The 16,870-nt window shown below is 42.2% G+C and overlaps 1 non-coding gene across 1 annotated transcript; it reads left to right on the top strand.

Annotated features, from left to right (window-relative positions):
* The first annotated feature begins 14,971 nt into the window (after nucleotides 1–14,971).
* On the top strand, nucleotides 14,972–15,078 carry LOC115286083. Its single transcript, XR_003905843.1, has one exon. It is a non-coding gene; the product is annotated as a U6 spliceosomal RNA (small nuclear RNA).
* The last annotated feature ends 1,792 nt before the right edge of the window (nucleotides 15,079–16,870 follow it).

Below are 16,870 nucleotides of genomic sequence, written 5' to 3'. Positions count from 1 at the left end.
TTAAAGAATGAAGAGATGTCTATTCCAATCCTTTTCCCCATATTTAAATTGAGTTATTTGTCTTTTTATTATGTACGAGTACTTTATATATTCTAGGTAAGTCCCTTATCACATATTGTTAAGGAATCTGGTCTGGATCACCCGGCGGAAGAACCAAGTGGCACTCAGAGATCTTGGAAGGCAGGAGGTTTATTTTACACCAGCGAGCTCAGAGGAGATCACTCCCCGGAAGTCTGAGTCCTGAACATATGCAGAGGGAACAATTTATAGGCTGTTACTTGCACATTACGCATTAGTAGTAATTTGGCAGGCTAGGAAGAAGAACCCGGAAGGGGAGTCTTCGGTTGAGGGCTGGAATTTCCCTATCCGTCCTGTCGGCCATCTTATAACAGATTTTTCCCTACCAATATATGATTTGCAGAAAGCTTCTTTCCCATTACTGGGTTATCTTTTTTTTTTAATGTTTGCTTATTTGTTTTTGAAAGAGAGCCAGAGAGAGAGGGGGAGAGATAGAGAGAGAGAGAGAGAAAGAAAGAACGAGTGGGGGAAGGGCAAAAAGAGAGGGGGACAGAATCCAAAGTGGGCTCTGTGCTGACAGCAGAGAGCCCTTTGCAGGGCCCAAACTCATGACCTGTGAGATCATGACCTGAATTGAAGACGCCTTGACCAAATGAGCCACCTAGGCGCCCCATATCTTTTTACTTTCTTGATAATGTCTTTTGAAACACAAAAACCTTTTTATTTTGATGATCTCCAGTGTATCTACTTTTTTCTTTTTTCTGCTTTTTGCTATTGTTTATCCTTAAAAATAATGAACATAAGGATTGTACAGAGAAAGAAAAATGCTTCTGATGAATGTGCTAATTTGTTGATATATAACATCTACCCAAGTCAAATAAATTTTAGCAGTAAGGGAATTTATTGGTCATAAGTAAACTCTGGGAAAGGTTGAACAACTAAACCATAGGATAGCCAAGGTCATGGACCAAGCTTAGAAAGAAGTAGATCCAGAATTTCTAATGACATGAGGGCTCTCTCTCCAGCTCTCCTGTCACATGTTTTAGTTACATGGCCAGAAATGCCATCCCTGGCAGCTCCTAAGTTTTACATTTTTCAATTCTGACCCCAGGGAGGGACTGCTCACATGGTCCATGTGTCCATACTCCTAACAGAAGCAAATCTACTGCTTGCCTCTGTCCCCTCACTGCACAAGCCAACTCCCGTCTCCAGCCACACACCTTATATGAAAAGCTAGTTTCTGGAAAGATAGATAAGCCTTAACAGTGATCACTGGAGATAATGGTGGAGGAAAAGGCTATTACTTTTTATTTTATTTTTATTCCATTTTATCAAATGGAATTACTTTTTTCTTTTTTTTTTTTTTAATTTAAAACAGAACAGGGGTGCCTGGGTGGCTCAGTAGGTTAAACGTCCATCTTCAGCTCAGGTCATGATCTCACCATCCGTGAGTTCACGCCCTGCATTGGGCTCTGTGCTGACAGCTCAGAACCTGGAGCCTGCTTCAGATTCTGTGTCTCCCTCTCTCTTTGCCCCTTTCCTGCTTATGGTCTCTCTCTCTCTCTCTCTCTTAAAAATAAAACAAAAATATTTTAAAACATTTTAAAGAACAAACCTTTAATGTTTAGAAGGTAAAAAATTGTGTAGGAGAAAGATGGGGAAGAAATCTTCCAAATGCTAGTAGAAGACAGATGCATTAAGAAGATAGTCATATATGATTGTTTTCTCTTCTTTTTTTTAATTAAAAAAATTTTTTTGTAAGATGATTATGTAATTTTATACCAAAGATAATCTTTTAAAAAAATATAGAACCAGAAAAAAGCTGAAGCAACCCTTCAAGGATGGGAAGTGTGCGAGTCAAAGAACGGAGGAAAGGACCTTCTCTGTAGCCCACATAAGCCCAAATCTGGTTCTGAGATAAGACTCTGGGAGCGAGTGGTGAGGTTTGAGAAGTCTAGAGATGATGATGAAGCTCCTTTATTGTAAGTGAAGTGGAGCCAGGAACAAATCGGTTTGGCTGGTCCAGTTTTGTCGCTAGACAAGGTCCGCTAGGAGAGTTTACTCAGCCGCAGCCACGGCTGCAGGGATGACCTCGGAATGTGCTTCACTGGCTAGCAGATTTCCTTCAGGCTTGGTGCTAGCATGCCTCTTTCTCCCTCCTCTCTGTCAGTGGCATCTCCTTCTATATGGTCTCCACAAGTCTCCCAGCCTTTATGATGGCACCTGATACAGGTTTCTGGCGTTCTCCCCTCCTATGGGTTTGCCATAGTTTTTACTATGTCGTCCACCAAATCAACATCAGGGAGCAGAAAGGACGAGATGACAACAGAAGATGACAGAGGTGACCACATTTCTTTTTCTTTTACTTTTGCATTTATTTATTTTTGAGAGACAGAGTGAGACAGAGCATGAGCGGAGGAAGGGCAGAGAGAGAAGGAGACACAAAATCCCAAGCAGGCTCCAGGCTCTGAGCAAACATTCAGCACAGAGCCTGATGTGGGGCTTGAACTCAGAACGGTAAGATCATGACCTGAGCCGAAGTCGGGTGCTTAACCGACTAAGCTGTCCAGGTGCCCCTAGGTGACCACATTTCTAACCAGCAAGTTTAGGTGCCGAGCTGGCAAAGCCAGGCAGGACAAATGAGGGACTGGAAAAGACCTGGTTCTTTCCTTTCTCTCTGGTTCAGCCCCCCGCCTGTGGGAATGGGGGTGGGGGAGGGGGTAGTGCATGGGTTAGTTCTGGTTTTTCAATGTTATGTCAGAATTCCAAACTTCAGAGAGACTTTGACTTTGCTTACATTATGTGTTTATTCATGTTATTACTTTAGCGTGGCCGTTGTGTTTTATGCATCAGTGCAGATTCCTTCCTGATTTTCCTATACTTGCCTGTCAACCAACACCAAAAATCCAGAGCTAACCCTTCCCCTCAAAGAATTAAACTGACTTCCACGTTTAGGGAATTGGGTTGGTTCCTAACCACAGGGATATTTTCAACCTTCCTATGGGGAGTAGGGTGGGAGGTGATGGGTGGCAGAGTACTGGCCTGGGGCCAAAACTCAGAGTCGGCAAACTACTAGAGTAGTTGCCCACCCCTTTCTTGAATGTTCATTTTTTTTTGAGAGAGAGAGAGAGAGACAGAACATGAGTGGGGGAGGGGCAGAGAGAGAGGGAGACACAGAATCTGAAGCAAGCTGCAGGCTCCGAACTGTCAGCACAGAGCCCAACATTAGGCTCGAACTCACCAACCACAAGATCATGACCTGAGCTGAATCAAGTTCAATCCCCCCAGGAAGCCTCAATGCCGCCATTTTACAAACAGGAAACTGATCCAGAGAGATCAAGGAGCTTGTCCAAGTCACACAGCTACTTGGAGGCAGATGTGGAACTAAAACCCAGGTTTTGGGGCGCCTGGGTGGCTCAGTCAGTTGAGCAGCCGACTTTGGCTCAGGTCATGATCTCGCGGTTCGTGAGTTCCAGCCCTGCGTTGGGCTCTGTGCTGACAGCTCAGAACCTGGAGTTGTTTTGGATTCTGTGTCTCTCCCTCTCTCTGCCCTGCCCAGCTCACACTCTGTCTCTCTGTCTCTCAAAAATAAATAAATGTTAAAAATAAATAAATAAATAAAACCCAGGTTTCCTCTCTCACTCAGTGTTCTTTCCTCTATAATCTAGCCTCTGCCCCTTATTACTTTTGGCATGACAGAGAAAGATAATATTTGTGGCTCTAGGAAAGAGCTTTGCTCTTGAATTGAGTTCTGATTCCTCCTCTCAAGGCTCACTGAAAGCCATATACAAAATTTCTCCACTGGATTTTTGTTTAAAAAAAAAAACAACTCCAGAGGGAAAAATAGCAAATCTGGTATCCTAATGAGATAATGAATGCACAAGTACTTTGAAAGAGGTACAGCAGACAGCACTTCACTGATTTTAAATATAAGGTATTATTATGCTCTTGAAAGAAATACATAGGTCTTACTGGTGTGGGGGTGGGGTGGGAGCCTGCTAGAGACAGTGAATCACAGACTGTGGGAAGTTTTCTCCAGAAAGCTGACTCATTTCTTGGTTGTAGTTAGCTTGAAGAACCAAACTTCTTGAGGTTAGTCCCTACCTCCTACCTCAGTAAGGAGTGGGTGATGATGGGCTCTTTCTGGGTTCTGGGTGCGTTCTTTCTAGCACCGCAGGAAGTGCTACCTACGGTGTCCAGTGGGTTATCTGCCTCAGGACTGCCCAAGCCAAGTGTGGTTACTGCAGTTAACTGTGGTTAGCTGTCAGCATAACCAGCCTTTGAGATCCACTTAAAAAAATTTTTTTTAATGTTTATTTATTTTTGAGACAGAGCACGAGTGGGGGAGGGGCAGAGAGTGAGGAAAACACAGAATCTGAAACAGACTCCGGGCTCTGAGTTGTCAGCACAGAACCTGATGCGGGGCTCAAACCCAGGAACAGTGATATCATGACCTGAGCCAAAACTGGACACTTAACCGACTGAGCCACCCAGGCGCCCCTAGATCCACATTTTTTTTTTAATGTTTTGAATGTTTGAGAGAGAGAAGAGAGAGAGAGAATGAGCAGGGGAGGAACAGGGAGAGGGACACACAGAATCAGAAGCAGGCTCCAGTTTCCGAGCTGTCAGCACAGAGCCCGATGTGGGACTCAAACCCACGAACCATGAGATCATGACTTGAGCTGAAGTCAGATGCTTAATTGACTGAGCCACCCAGGTGCCCCTGGGATCCACTTTTAAAAGAGCCCTACTGTGCTTCTCTCTGATGGAACTGCAGAAAGGAGGTCGACAGGCAGTTAAACAGCAAAAAGACAGCCATCTAGGAAGCAGGAAGCAAGGAAGCAGAATCTCACCAGACATCGAATCTACGGGTGCCTTGATCTTGGACTTCCCCTGTGAGAAGTATCTGTTGTTTATAAGCTACCCAGTTTGTCGTATTTTGTTATAGCAAACAAAGGGATGCAGTACTGACTGGCGTGTCATTACATCTGGCTGTGTGCTGTGATCATTAACAAGGGTCACCTGTTCTTAGGAATTCATCCCTTATGCAAGATCACCGTGAAGCAGCCAGATCTAGGATGCCTGTTTTTATACTTGGCTTTCTTTAGATTTCTTAACCTCTTCACCTCATCAAGCTGAGTGGTGGCTCTCAGCGACAGCAGGTCACTTGCAATGCTAGGGGTCCCAGCCCAAGAGAGAAGGAATCTCCCCCCCCCACCATGTTCCTCTCCCCCACCAAATTTCAGAATTCATTCTGATTGGACCAACTTGTAGCACATATCTATCTCCATATTCTGATTGGCTAGAACAGACACAGTTGCTCCAACTCTGGCTCAAGAATAAACCTCTCCCTTGTATACTTAGCCTGAGAGGGAAGTTAGGGTTTCCCCCCCTCGAAAGGAAATCTAGAATGCTGGTTGCAGTGGGGGTGCGTGGTGGGGGGAAGAGGAATGGATGCTGGGCTTCGAAAAATCACTGCTGGGGATTCAGCTCTACTCATTTAAGTGTTTAAAACACTTTCTCCCCAGCAATGAGAGTAACTGATTTTCGGACCCCTAAAATTCAGTCTGAACTCTATCATTTTCGATTCCTGGGTGGCTTGAATGGAGGGCATACAAAATAAATGTTGAGATTCTCTCTCTCCCTCTCTCTCTGCCCCTCTTCTGCACTCCTCTCTCAAAACACATAAATAAACTTTAATTTTAAAAAAGTACAATAAATACATTAAAGAGTATCTAATAAGTCTGGAAGTATAAGGACAACTATATACATATAATTAGATATTTAAAATATATATAATAAACTTTTTCCCCATTAACAAATGTATCCATTGCTTCAGATTTAAAGGTATTTCACTGAAAATGTGTCTTGGGATTAAAAAATGCCAACATATTGTTTGAAAAGCTAAATATGAAAAAAAAAGATTTAAAAATCATTTTATCCTATGTTTCCTAACTGTTTGGACACCCTGGACTTAGAACAGTGAGTGACATTTAGTAAGCACCATTACAAATATTATTTTCCTCTGGCTGACTAAGTCCCATTGCCTTTACAGGGAGGGTCTCTTCCCCAGCCTGAACCATTGTCAGGTCCAGCATCTCCACTTTGGAAACTCTTAGTATGTCTCCGAAGAGCTGTCTGCCTACACTATTCTTGGCTGTTCCTGGATGGTGAAGTGATTATGTGTAGAAAGAATATTATAGACACAGCCGAAAGGAGTAAATGAGCAAGGAATACTGGAAGCCACTGATTTTATAAGTAACCAGGAAGGGCTTCATTGTCGCAGATGCATAGAGACTTTAAATCAATACTGACCACTCTCTTCCCCAGGAACTTACCGTGTTTATTTTTTGCACAGATAATACATTCACATGGTTCACAGTCAAAGGATGCAAAAGGATATACAGTGAAAACTTTCCCTTCTACACCTGGTATCCAGCCACCTGTTTCCTTCTGGGGTGGGGATGGGGGGTGGAGGGAAGGGAAGGGGGTTTGACCTGTTGCTTCTGTCTCCTTCCAGAAATAGTCCATGTCCATCTAGGGCCACTATCCCTCATTCCAAATCCTTGGGAACAAGTGAGTTTCAGAATCTAGAACTTTTTCAATTTTAGGCAGTAACAAGATGTGGAGGGCATGCCTTCCTTGGCACCCCAGGCTCCGTCTAGGATGACCAGTCATTCTGGTTTGCCCCAGACTGGCGAGTTTTTGTTCCGTAAGTTCTGCATCCCAGGAGTCCCCTCAGTGCCAGGCTAACAAGGCCATCTGACTACTTAAAATTTTTTTATTAAATTTTTTTTTATTTTGGGGAGAGGGAGAGAACGTGAGTGGGGAAGAGGGGGAAGAGAGAAGAGAGCAGCTTCCATGCTCAACAAGGAGCCCTATACGGGGCTCAATTCCAGGCCTCTGGGATCATGACCTGAGAAGAAATCAAGAGACACGTAACGGACTGAGCTACCCAGGCCACCTACCCCCCACCTGACTATTTTAATTTGAAACCACGTTTTTATGAATGAAAGCTGCTTTTCCTTTGTTACTTCTTTTTTTTAACTTTTTATTTTTTATTTTTGAGACAGAGATGGAGTTTGAGCAGGGGAGGGACAGAGAGACAGAGACAGAGACAGAGACAGAGACAGAGACAGGGACACAGAATCTGTAGCAAGCTCCAGGCTCTGAGCTGTCAGCACAGAGCCCGACACAGGGCTCAAACCCATGGGCCAGGAGATCATGACCTGAGTTGAAGTTGGATGCTCAACTGACTGAGCCACCCAGGTGCCCCTTTCCTTTGCTGCTTCTTAACATCAGTCCAAGATCATTTTAATGTCACTTTATTCTTTCTTTTCCTTTGGTTTTCAGACTCAACTTGCCTTTCAAACCACTAGACAAAATATACTCAAAATAAACATACCAAGTTTAAACAATTTTAGCACTCACCAAGAATTAACCTCAAGACAGCTATGTAAGTAAAATGACATATTAGGGGACAGTTCAAAAGGCAAATATGAAATTCTTTCTTTTTTTCTTTAAAAGTTTCCAGAGGTGGCTGGGTGGCTCAGTTAGCTAAGCTCCAACTCTTGATTTCTGCTCAGGTCAGGATCTCATAGTTCATGAGTTTGAGCCCCACCTCGGGCTCTGTGCTCACAGTGCAAAGCCTGCTTGGGATTCTCTCTCTCTCTCTCTCTCAAAATAAATAAATAAACTTTAAAAAATTCCAGAATTTCTCCATGACACTCTTTAGGTCTTTGGAAAACATTAATCATCAGACTTATTTTTGTGAAAAATATGTGTTTTGTATATGTGTGTGTATATGTGTGTGTGTGTGTGTGTGTGTGTGTGTGCGTGCGCGCACGCCCAGAGAAAACTCTGGAAGCCAGAGGGCTTACAGAGGATTTTCTTTTCTTTCTTCTTTTTATTGTTTGCAATTTTTATGAATGTGTCATGATTGTGTAGCGGTTTGAAGTACTTTTTCTTTTTTTTAATTTTTAAATTTATTTTTATTTTTATATTCTTTTTAAAAAGGTGCTGGCACGTTGTTTCTAGAATTATCTCGATTCTTTTCACATTTATTTTCTAGCTACATTGACAAAGCCGAGTCTAATTTCTGTTTTGAATCTGAACAATTTGGCTAAGCTTGCAGCTAGATTGTATGCTTTTCAGTTTATGCCTACGGCTGGATCTTATTTGTACCCCGGTACTCAGCACAATGCCTGAAATATAATGGGTGCCCACAGCATGTTTGCTATGCTGGATTTGACACTCCTATGAGCATAACTTCATGCTGGATGCAAGGACCCAAATTCTTTTCGTGGATTAAATAGTTTAAACCTATTATCCCGGGTTTTCATTCATGGTTAGTGCCCACAAAAAGTACCACAGAAAGTGGTATCCTGTTACAAATATATCACCTTGAAAAGGTAAGCCGCAGCTTTCTTTTAATCAAGGGAACATAAAACCCAAGACTAATAGTGGACAAAATTGCCAGTGGTAATTTCTACCCTAGCAATTGCTGTCACAAATACGTGGGTTTTGTAACAGAATGAATGTAGACTATGAAACCTGATGTATATCCAACCTCTCAAAAAAAAAAAAGACAAATCCCATCTATTTTTATGCAATGAAATCACATCTTTAAAGAACTGATAATACTTTAAATGCAAAATTCAATTACACTTCAATGCTTTTATTTATTGCTTCCATGTCATTCCATTTAGAATTGGCAACAGACTCCCCTTGTCTGAAGAACTCAAAACAGCTTTCCTCCTGCGAGAGAGTGCAGGTCCTCCTAAGGATTCATCCCTACTATTTCTCATTGCTCCTAGACCCGTAAGATTTAAGTTACAGCATATCCCGCAGGATGGGGTACAGAGTATAACCTGTGAAGAGGTGACATACATTGGTGAATTGCATTATTTTATATCAATCAACCAATTCCCAGAATGGAGCAAGTTCACGGGCCCATAGGCCCTTGCATGAAGGGGAACCCGGGTCTTGAAGAAGGAATCTACTGCACGTAAACATGCTCACTGGAAATCCTCCTCCTAGCCTTTTCTAATGGAAACTGAAGCCATTTCCCTGGAAACAGTAGGGAAGGAGAAATAAATAGTTTAGGGAGAATTAGATGCTGGCTCTGAACTGATTCTGATTCCTCAACACCCAAAATGCCCCTGGGGTCCACTAGTCAGAATAGGACTATAGCTGTCAGGTGGTCAGTGGGGCTCGGCATTGGGTTTATCTCACTGTGGGCCCAGTGGGTTCCCACAGCCACCCTCCAGGTAATTTCTTCACTCTGTAATGTATAACTGGCACAGACGTGTTCAGCAACCGGCAGAATCCCCGCACTGGCTTCTTAATACGTGGAGTGAGGGCTATTATGGTAGGAAAGGCCAAGTGGGCGCTTTTAGAGCTGCCTCTACCTATCAATATAGTAAACAAAAAGCATCACAATATTTGTGAGATTAGTGCCACTATCAAAGACTTGAGCAGTATAGCAGTCATGATTCCTAATACATGCCAAATCAACTTGCTTATTTGGCCTATGAAGACAAGTACATCTTGGAGAACAAAAGTAGTTCAACATCAACTTAATCATATGGTGACTTTCATTATAGTTGATATCCCAGCTGTGGTTTCTTTGCTGGCACAAATCAACCTATTCCCGGCATTTGGTAGACAGCTATTGCCCTGAATGCTTTTTTCCTTTATACCTGGTAGTAAAGGCAATCAGAAGCAGTGTGCTGCCAGCCAGCGGGACCAATATACACCTTCACTGTCCTACCTCAGGGCTGTATCAGCTATCCAGTGCTATGTTATGATCTAATCTACAGGGGCCTTGATCATCTTTTCATTCTATAGAACATCCTGCTGGTCCATTACATTGATGATATCACTTTGACTTGACCCAATAAACAGGAAGTAGACACATTGGTAATACTCATGTGCACCAGAGGAATGGAAATAAATCCCACAGAAATTCAGGGGGCTCCACTTCAGTAAAAGGAGCATTGGAGATAACTCTTTAAAAAAAAAATGAGCAGATTGGGGCACCTGGGTGGCTCAGTCAGTTAAGTGCCCAACTACAGCTCAGGTCATGGTCATGGTTTGTGAGTGTGAGCCTCTCATCGGGGTCACTGCTCTCAGTGGAGAGCCTGCTTCAGATCCTCTGTTCCTGTCTCTCTCTGCCCCTCCTCCACTTGTCTCTCTCTCTCTTTCTTTCTCAAAAAAATAAACATTAAAAATGTTTTTTAAAAGTGAACAGATTGTTCTGCCCTGGTCCTTCATATCTTTAAGGAGGAAACACAATACCTCGTGGACCTCTTTAGATTTTGGAGACAACCTATGCTTTGTTAAGGAAGGCTACTTTTATTTATTGAATAACCTGAAAAGCTGCCATTTTTGAGTGCAGCTCAGGACAAGAGAAGGATCTGCAATAGGTCCAGCCTGCCATGCAAGCTGATCTACTTGTTATAAGACCTTGCAGCAAATTCAGTGATGTTTGAAGAGTCTCTGGCAGATAGAATAGCTGTATGAAGCCTTTGGCAGACCCTTGTAGGTGAATCAAAGCATAGACCCTTAGGACTTTGAAGCAAAGCTGAGCAATCCTCTACAGACAACTACTCTCTTTTTGAGAAAGAGCTCCACCCTGCTTCTGGGACTTAGTACATTTTGAAAGCTTGCTTGGCCGTGATCCACCTGATCTGTCCTGAGCTGTCCATCCACCAAGCCATATAGTTGGGCATGCATGGCAGTAGTCCACCAGCAAATGGAAGCGGTGTATACAAGATTGGGAGACTCAGATCAAGCAGGTTCTGAAGGTACAAGAACTTTACATTAAAAAGTAGCACAGATGGCCATGCCAATATTCTTGACACATTGCCTCCTCTTCCTCCTCCACCTGCATCTATGGCTTCATGGAGAGTTCCTTATGACCAGGTGACTATGGAATAAAGAATTTAGGGTTAGTTTACAAAATGGTCTAATATGATAGTCTGGGTCTACTCAAAAGTGGGTGGCTGTAGCTCTACAGTCCCACTCCAAGGTGGCCCTGAGGCTAGTGGAAAGGATACTCCCCACTGTGGGCAGAACTCAAGCAGCGTACCTTGTTGTTCAGTTGCCTGAAAAGAGAAGTGGCTAGAGGTACATGTATAAACTGACTCATGGTAGTGACTAATGATATCACTGGAGGGTCAGGGACACAGAAGTAACATGATTGGAAGATTGATCTGGGAAATGGTATGTGGTTAGAGGTATATGAATGGTCACAGAATGTGAAGAGATATTTGTGTTCCGTGTGAATGCTTACAAAGAGCAACTCAGTAGAGGAAGATGTTTATAAATAATCAGTTGGGCAAGAAGTCCTGTCCTGTGGATGTGTTGGTCACTTTCTCTAGCCATCGCTGTTCTTGTCCAATGAGCTCGTGAACAAAGCGGCCACAACCAGTGAATCACTAGACAAGGAAAATGATTAGTATACTGGTTGGGGGTGATTGATCCTAACTAATAAGGGGAAATTGAGAAGTTACTACATCATGGAGGGAAGGAGGAGTATGTCTGCAATGCAGGTGGTCTCCTGAGGTATCTTTGACATTCATAGAATCACATATTACTATGTGATTAAAGTCAGTGAAAAACTAACATAGCCCATGCAGGCAGGACTGTTAAGGACCAGACTCTTCAGGAATGAAGGTTTGGTGGGTCACATGGGTGGCTCAGTCTGTTGAGCATCTGACTCTCAGTTTCAGCTCAGATCAGGATCTCATGGTTTCATGAGTCAGAGCCCCGTGTCAGACTCTGTGCTCACAGTGCAGAGCCTGCTTGGGATTCTCTCTCTCTCTTCCTCTATCTCTGCTCCCACCCACCCACCCATGCTGTCTCCGTCTCTCTTAAAATAAATAAATACATTTTTTAAAAAAGGAATGAAGGTTTGGTTGTCCCCACAGGTTCACAGACACTTTTTTCCTCCTAAGAAAGTAGTATATTTATATTTATTACTTTCCCAGACCTTTTGCAGCTAAGGTGGCAATGTGACCTAGTTCTGGCCAATGAGATATTAGCAGAAATTGCTGGTAGAGCATCTGTAAACATTTTGTGAAAGCGACAAATGTGTCTGGCTTGCACCTTTTCTTCTCTCTTCCCCTGCCTGGAGTGTGGACATGATACTTATATATGCAACAGTCATCTGACCATGAAAATTAAAGTCGTACCCTAACACAAGTGTAGTGGAAAAACCTTAATTTGAATATAATCAAGGAGGGTCCATCTCCTTCTGGAAGAGAAATAAACTGTCAAGCTTCAAGAAGAATACACAGGGGCATTGGTTAAGCATCTGATTCTTGGTTTCAGCTCAGGTCATGATCTCATGGTTAGTGAGTTCAAGCCCCACTTGAGCTCTACACCAACAGTGCAGAACCTGCTTAAGATTCTCTCTCTCTGTTCCTCCCACTCTCTCCCTCTCTCAAAATAAGTCATTAAACTTAAAAAAAAAAGAATACACAATTTCCTTTGTGGTTTTGAGCAAATGTTCTGCTTTCTCCATTAACTAAATTTGCTCACACTGCCAACCTTATTTCCATGTCATCTATGCAGTTGTGCTCAGTATCACATTTCGATTGTCTAACAAATTTGAAACGAACACAATCCAATATAATTCTTATTTAATATTCCCTTCATTTAGGCTTTATTGAGTTATTAATTCTTTTTAGGCTGAGAATAATCTCATCCAGTTTTGTCTTTCATAGTGCACTCAAGGTTCTTCTTACATGAAAAAACATAGGAAGACACAATTTAAAAAACCCTAGATCTTGGGGGGCGCCTGGGTGGCTCAGTCAGTTGAGCCTCCAACTCTTGATTTCAGCTCAGATCATCATCCCAGTTTTATAGGATCGAGCCCCATGTCAGGCTCTGCACTGAGCATGGAGCCTGCTTAAAAGTCTTTAGTCTCTCTCTTTCCTTCTGACCCTCTCCCCCACCCGTGCTCTCTCTCTCTCTTTCTTTCTCTAAAAATAAAATTTAAAAAATCTTTAAATAAGAAAACCCCAAATCTTGAATTCAAGTATGATCAGAAGTCATTTATTAAGTAATAACAGAGATCATTGACCAATATTAGACTTCCAAGCCATTCCTGACTCTATCTTTTGGAATCTCATTTCTCAGAGCATCCCAAAACACATTCTCTTCAATGGTCATTATGTGATCCTCAACTCATTCCTGAATCCTCATCTTTGCTTATGCTGCTTCCCCATTTAGTTTCACCCAACCCCACCTCTTCTACGAAGTTTTCTTCAATTGTCTCAATCCACTGAGCTAATTCTTTACTCTAAATTCTTTTTTTTAACTTTTACTCATTTTTCAGAGACAGAGAGAGAGACAGAGACGATCAGGGGAGGGGCAGAGAAAGAGAGTGAGACACAGAATCTGAATCAGGCTCCAGGCTCAGAACTGCCAACAGAGAGCCCAACGTGGGGCTCAAACTCACGAACTGTGAGATGATGACCTGAGCTGAAGTCGGACGCTTAACCAACTGAGCCATCCAGGCGCCCCTCTAAATTCTTATTCTACTCACCATCATTACCAACCAACTTCCTAAATCTTCCCAAAGGAGGTGTTAGCATGTTAGTCTTCAATTTCAAATTCTTCAATAGCACCATGTTTTCAACAATGAATACATTCTGAGCATCCTATAAGTATGCTTGGGTGCCAGGGATATACAGGCAATGAAAATATAGCCACTGTCTCACAGGGATTATTGACTGATGGGTTATTTACACCTGGGGTTCACTAGAATTCTCAAGCAGTCTACACAGTGGGCTAGAAACAGCTTCAAGGCCCTCCATGATCTGTCTCCAATTTATTTTACTAAATCTATTCCCCATTATTCCTTTTCCTTTGATCCAAATAAACTGGATTATTTGCTGCTCCCCAAACACCTGCTACCTTTCTCTCTTTCATTTTCTCACTTTGATCTCAGTTCCTGAAATGACCTGCTCACTTCTTTCCCCATGACATCTCCTCTTTTTTTTTAATGTTTATTTATTTTGAGAGAGAGAGCCTGAGTGAGAGAGAGCCTCCTCTGAGAGGAGGACAGAGGATCCAAAGCTGGCAATGCTCTGACAGCAGCAAGCTGGGTGTGGGGCTGGAACTCATCAACTGGTGAGACTATGACCTGAGCCAAAGACCGATGTTCAACCCACTGAGCCACCCAGGAGCCCCAATTCCGTCATGTCCTTAAGGTCCCAGATTTCAAATGCCACCTTCTTCATGAAATGTTGTGGTTGCTTATGAAGTTCCAAATAAGTCAAGTTTCTTAAAAGGAACCTCATATAACACCCTATCAGCCAGCAATTGCTGGCTCTTGATTTAATCCTGGTTTGAACAAACCAGCTCTAGGAGATATTTGGGTGTAAATTAAGAAAATTTGAGTATAAACTGGGCACAAAATGATATTAGGGATTGTTAAATTTATTAGGAATTATAATGTTATAGCTACATTTAAGAAATCATTATTTTTAGATATGAAAACTGAATTAATTAGGGTGGAGTGTTATGATGGCTGTAGGCTGTAGCTTAAAAAGGAAACATGGCAAAATGTGAAAATTTGGTATTAGGAATCTAGATGTTTTATGACTATTCTTTCCAAAGAATAATCTGTGTATTTGAAAACATTTCTAATCAAAAGTAAAAACAAGAGCCCCAAACAATTTTTTAAATGTTTGTTTATTATTGAGACAGAGAGAGACAGAGCATGAGCAGGAGAGGGGCAGAGAGGAAGACACAGAATCCAAAGCAGGCTCCAGGCTCTGAGCTGTCAGCACAGAGCCCGAGGGGCTCAAATCCAGGAACTGTGAAATCATGACCTGAGCCGAAGTCACACACTTAACCGACTGAGCCACCTAGGCACTCTGAGCCCCAAACATTTTTTGCCTGTAAAAGTAAAACATGTTCACTTAAGAAAATTTGGGGAGTGCTCGCTTCGGCAGCACATATACTAAAATTGGAATGATACAGAGAAGATTAGCATGGCCCCTGCGCAAGGATGACACGCAAATTCGTGAAGCGTTCCATATTTAAAAAAAAAAAAAAAGAAAGAAAGAAAATTTGGGGAAAAAGGAAACACAGGTGGGGAAAAAGCAACCATTATCCTACTGCACAGAGATAATCATTATTTATATTACGATGCATTTCCCTCTATACAGTTACAAATATACTTTTTTCTTTTTCTTTTTTAAAGGTTTATTTATATAAAACATTTTTATTTACATTTATTTATTTTTGAGAGACAGAGTGAGACAGAGCACAAGTGAGGGAGGGGCAGAGAGAAGGAGACACGAATCTGAAGCAGCCTCCAGGCTCTGAGCAAGCATTCAGCACAGAGCCTGATGCCAGGGTTGAACTCATGAACCACGAGATCATCATCTGAGATGAGGCTGGACACTTAAGCAATTGAGCCACCCAGTAGCCCCAAGGTTTGCTTATCTTTGAGAGAGAGAGCACAAGCAGGGGAGGGGGTGGGGTGAGGTGGTGACAGAGGGTCCAAAGCAGACTCTTTGCTGCTCCTGACAGCAGTGAGTCGACCTGGGGCTCAAATCCACCTACTCAGAGATCATAACCTGAGCTGCAGTTGGAAGCTCAACTGACTGAGCCACCCGCAGATCCCTGTACTTCTTTTTATTTTATAAAACTGAGATTATTCTGGATATATAGTTTCATATTGATCTCAGATTTTTAAAGAACATGTACGAAAGGTAGAAAGAAGGGCACATAAATAAGAGAACAATGCATTTTCAATAAAAAATTAAAATACAAAAAAAAATGTAAAGCACTAACCAGAGGTTTGTAGACAAACCTTCTAGTTTTCCTAGACTCACATACAGGCAGTGAATTCTTTTACAATCTTAGATCCCACAGATGCGCTTTTCAATGGTACATTTCAAATCATTTACTTGCCTCTTTCCAGTTTCTAGCATTTGCGGTTTTCATGGTGGGCTCTCGAGCCTACCACGTATTTTTTAAGGAAATCACCAGCCTGGCTAACTGGGAGAGCCACCCCAGCCGGGCTTTCACGCTTGCCGAACTGCCTTCCCTCCAGTCTCCTGCCCTGCTCTCTTTCAGACTCCTCCTTCCCAAACCACAGGCTCTGCACCTTCTCTCCTCTTCACTCTCTTCCTTCACACACCCTCTTGCCAAGGTTAGCTACAGTCACGTGATTGGGCTCTTTTTTTTTTTTTGCCTTGCAGCAATCTTGTTTAAATATTTTAATTCTGTTAAGATCACCTAAACAATATTAAACAACTTCGAAGTTAGAAATTGTTATACATCCTACCACATCAATGCAGATAATTTTACTTTCACATTCTCTTTGATTTGTCTCTGTTGATATTTACACATATTTCACACTGTGAATATGCTGTTTAGAATTTCTCATTTGCATTGTTAAAATGTTACATATTATTACATAACCTTCGTGATTTCAATTTAAGTGGCCACATTATATATTCCAAGTGATTTAAATGCCTTCCAAGGACCCGAAATAAGTCAAAGCCATTTCCTGGTTATCAGATACTTTATGTACTTTATTCTACAATCTGCTTTTCTGCACTCCCTGTATCATGGATTTTGCCTAAGGCAGTATCTGTATTTTCCACATTATTTTATACAATTTTTTTTTAATTTGAGAGAGAGAAAGCAAGTACAAGCAGGGAAGAGGGGCAGAGAGAAGCAGGGAGAGAATCTTAAGCAGGTTCCACACTCAGCACTGAGTGATGCAGGGCTTAATCCCACGACCCTGGGATCATGACCTGAGCTGAAATCAAAGGTCAGATGCTTAACCAGCTGAGCCACCCAGATGCCCCAACACTATTTT

This window comes from Suricata suricatta, chromosome 2 (assembly GCF_006229205.1).
Source record: "Suricata suricatta isolate VVHF042 chromosome 2, meerkat_22Aug2017_6uvM2_HiC, whole genome shotgun sequence".
Lineage (NCBI taxonomy): Eukaryota > Metazoa > Chordata > Mammalia > Carnivora > Herpestidae > Suricata > Suricata suricatta.
The sequence above is the reverse complement of the archived record's forward strand: the minus strand, read 5'-3'. Positions and strand labels throughout refer to the sequence as shown.